Below are 4,699 nucleotides of genomic sequence, written 5' to 3'. Positions count from 1 at the left end.
GAAATATTTAGCTAGCTAGGGTTTTGCATGTTTGTTTCCTTTGGATGACAAGAAAATAGGAACTTTCTCATTATGGTACTCGCAAAATGTGATGTTCAAGTCTTTAATAGGATGTGCAGATTAATAATATTATTATATGTACCATGTGTGGTACTTGATATTATTTTTCCTTCCACAATGAGAAAAAAGTGAGATAAAAGAGTAAGATGCAATGCAAGTACCATTAAGGAAACATACAAGGATTCTAACTTAAAAAGTAGTCGATCCATAATTTAAAGTTTATGATTCTTATTGTAACCTCAAATTAATTATAATGACAACTGAATTCATAATTAAATATTTATAAAAAAAAATCTTAGAAAAATAATTACACATACAAAATACGAGCAAAAATTATTGAGTTCCCGAAAATTCATACTTGAAGAGCTGGATCCGCCTAGGGAAGTTAAATGAATTAATCTAGTTTTGCTTGTGTATGTCAACCCAACAATACATTATGGTTCAATCACTTGGTGCAGTGCAGATAGTATAGGTGGAAAATAAAGCAGTGCCACTATTTCCACTAAAAGTCAACGTGTGTAGTGTTTCTCATGTTGTACTTCCTCACTTTGACAAAAAAAAAATTAATAGTAGCATATGAAAGTTGAATGAAATTGGTTGTCATCACATAGCATGCATAGCATTTGCATGCCTTGTCCATTTTGAGAACGTGCTTGCATTTGGGCTTTTGTTTCCATGTAGACTTGCACCAAAGTTGAGTTGTATTCTAGAATAGCATGACATAGATATGCATATGGACTTCTTCATACACAATAGAAGGGGCTTAATAAAAAGTCAACCAGGATATTTCATTAAGACATAATTAAGTTTTATTCCAATTAAACATTTCAACTCATAATTTATTTGAATTAAACACTTTCGATTTAAATTTTAACCGATCAACCAAATATATAACTTGCTCTTTTTCTTACAGGGGTGTGCAAATTAAAGTCCATTGATTCTTCTGTAGTAATTGGATCCTCCGGAACCACAAGACTTGTTAGTTAGAATGAGATTCCAAATCAAAACCTTTTGAGAAAAGTTGCTCTCCCAAAAGTACACAATACGATATTGAAAATTGTAAGTTATGTTCAGGGGTGGGGATAGTTACTGTCTATCGTTGGCCTCTATGGTAAAATAAGTCGGAGGACCTGAAAGGTGATTGTTTGCCTTGCAACAGATGTACGGAGGGAATATTAAGTTAAATGAAGTCTCTATATGAAGTCAGGCGGATTTCAAGGAACAACACCGTGTGTGTCCATTAATTGTCAAGTAATTATGGGAAAAAGGACCTTTTAAACACATATTACTTATTAACACGCTTCCACTAATTAATACTAATCACTACAATTGATTTCTAAGTCCAACAAAAGTTTGGATTAGACATCATATTTTTCGACTCATTTTTCAACCTTTTTTACCATTAGGTGTTGAACATGGTTTAGTTTTCACATAGTTTTATTGGGTAGTAAATAGAATAAGTCAATATGTAGCTGTTAAGTAATTATGTTTCGATTTGAAAAATGAAGTGAGAAAGGCTATAAAGAAATTAATTAAATCACATTTCTTACAAAATAATAATGAGATGTTGAAGCAATATAAGTACTTTAATTAGGTGTTTAAGGTTCAGGAAAGCTGCATTATGTGAAGCAATCAAGTTTGTCATGACATTTACTAAGAGTAATTACAAAAAAAAAAATCAAAATAACGAACAATACTATTGAAAATCAGGAGAATTTCAATAACTAAGTTGGTTAATTATCTTAACTTTAACCTTGTTGGTGAGAGTTTAATTTCTCACATTATAATCCCTTCCTGTATTTCCCCTTCCCCTTCCCAAAATTTACTTTTTTAAAAAAATGAAAATCTCAAGAAAAGTTAGAGCTACAAAAGTCAAATTTAGCTATAGGGATGTTTCTGAAATTATCCTAATACTGATGATAACAATGATGTCGACTCAATCTTCAAACAGGGAGAATATAAAAAATAAAAGTAAGAAAGGAAGAAAAATAGAGAGGCGGTAGGCTTTACAATTAAGGAGGCTCCAAATTTTTTTTGTGTAATTTAATTGATTTGAAAGAAGTGATCAACTTAGTCAAAGCTTTGTAATTCTAAATCAACATTTAAATATCTTTATGCAACATGTTCAAATTAATGGGAACATAACTTTTCAAATAATTAAAATTATTTTGGGAGACTACCATTACTATCTTGCCTCAAATATTAGTCACTTTGATAAATTGTACGTATTTGTTGCAGAATATTTGACCTTTAAAAAATAAAAATTAAAAACATTTATTCTTTTTTTTAAGGTCCAAATATACTTTACTATTCCAGAATTGATATATTCAAAAGACAGATACAAAAAAAAAGTTTAAATATTTTATTTTTATGATTAAATCTATCAAATTATAATAAAAGGGATACATAAATAAATAAATACTAAATAATATGGATCAGATGTAATAAAATTAATCTGCTACCGCAATGCAACTGTATATTATTGTATGATGTAGATATTTTTGATAGAAAATAGTTTATATTTTTATAGTATATATGTATTTAATCAGCGAATATAATTATTTTGGTCGATGGATTAAATATGGTACTTGCCCCAAAATAAATAGGAGAATAAATTCTGGGCGGCGCGTTGGAATTTTGTTACTCATATAATTATAGTACTTTTATTTTTCAACACGCATTAACTCAGGTTCAATTACTCAATCATAAAATTCTAAAATTCATGGATCTCCATCATTCAGTTTGCTTCATGGCTATTTTCTTTTATAGATTCATGCATAAGCTAGCTGTTTTAATTAATGATTTTGTCACATCAGTTTTTCTCAAATATTATTTCAGAATTCAAACATTGCGGAAACTTTATTGGAAATTAAAATATGATACAGATCTGCATGTGATCTTTGTGTTAACCAAGTATGTTGAGATTTAGTACAAGATAGATAAAATAAAAACAAAGTACCGTTTTGTATATATCTCGATATGTATATAACATGATGTCTCTTCGGGAACATGCCCATAACATATCATTTATATAAGCCTAATCGGATTCAAAATTTAAAATTTATTATGAATTCAATTTTCGCATACTATATTTACTCATGCTCTTATCTTCTTGCATAACTAAGACCGAACATATAAGGGTTCAGTATCAAGTAAATCAAAATTCAAAAATACAGATGAATTTAATAATTTGTCTTTCAAACTCGTTGAAAAAATAAATATTTTTCTTTATTCAACTTTAAATGCTAGCTTATAAGATATGAATAATCAACTAATATTATAGGGAAAAAAAACAAGTTCCTTTCCTCGCTCTAACATATTTTAAATAATCCAGAATTTGATTAATTAAGAATTAAAGTACAAAATAAACAGAGAAAAATAAGAAGAAGAATCTAGATTCCGACCAGAGGATCTTAAGAGCCTGCAATTTGCAGTAAACACACATAGAAAATTGTATTTGTCTCTATAATTTCTTCAGTAAGTACTTGTCTTTTTGTTTTATGTTTATTTGTAATGTCACCGTCTTTTTTTATATTTAAGATTGACCAAAATAAATAAATATGTAAAGTGATGATTTGAAAATTAATGAGATAATTTTTATGTGAATATTGAACACTGAATAATAAGAAATTAAAAAAATGGTGAGATTCTGGCGTGCAGGAATTTCATTACAAAAAAGCAAAGTCAACAGTAAAACTTAATAATGTCATTTTTGATTGGTCTTGTCCAATTGTTTTATTAATTATACCCTTGATGGTTCACCCTAATTATTTTTTTTTTGACATGACAACACATTTTTATTTATTCCTTTTTTGTTAGAAACATGTCTAATATTCTAACAATAGAATCATATCATCTCAAAAATGTTGAGGTCAGGTTATCCGTCATATTTCAAATTTTAAAATATCAAAAAAAGGTCTTACCAATAAATATTTCTTCCGTGATTTACTAATAACTAAAAATCTATGTGTTTAAACAACGAATAATTTTTTATCGATATTTACCTCAAATGAGTTGACGTTTGCAAATGTTCAGTAAACAAATAAGTGCTCCAAATTAAGGTATGTCCATAGTTCAAATATCATGCTAACGTAGTTTCGATCTTATTTAGTAGAATTTCATTGTATATATTATTGTTGCAGTTTTCTATGAAAATAAATTAAATTAAATTATATAGAAGGATTTGACTATCTCATCCATTTCATTTTACTTTATTTTTATTAGAAATAAATAATTCATTTTACTTCTTTTATTTTAACAAATTAAAAAATAATCATACTATCTTTAATATTAAATAACTATATGAAGTAGTAATAGTCAAAAAATAAAATTTTTAAAAAATATTAATAAAATTAATTTAGTAAAATACAATTCTAATTTAAACAATTTTTAAGAGATGTGTCGGTTAGGAATCAAATAATATGAAATGGAGGTTGTATTAAAAAGTGAGAAATATTAAATCACGTTACTATGCAAAAGTCATGCGGATTTAAAGGGGCACCACCGTGTGTCAATTATAATATTTGCTCACTATTAAAAGCCCATATGATCATAAAAAACATGTCTCCACTAATAATTTCTAAAGTGCAATAAAGTTTGGAGTTTGGATATTGGATATGACATCTTATTCTTTCATCAT

The sequence above is a fragment of the Solanum dulcamara genome, chromosome 9, assembly GCF_947179165.1.
Source record: "Solanum dulcamara chromosome 9, daSolDulc1.2, whole genome shotgun sequence".
NCBI classification, from domain to species: Eukaryota; Viridiplantae; Streptophyta; class Magnoliopsida; order Solanales; family Solanaceae; genus Solanum; species Solanum dulcamara.
Note: the sequence above shows the minus strand (reverse complement) of the source record.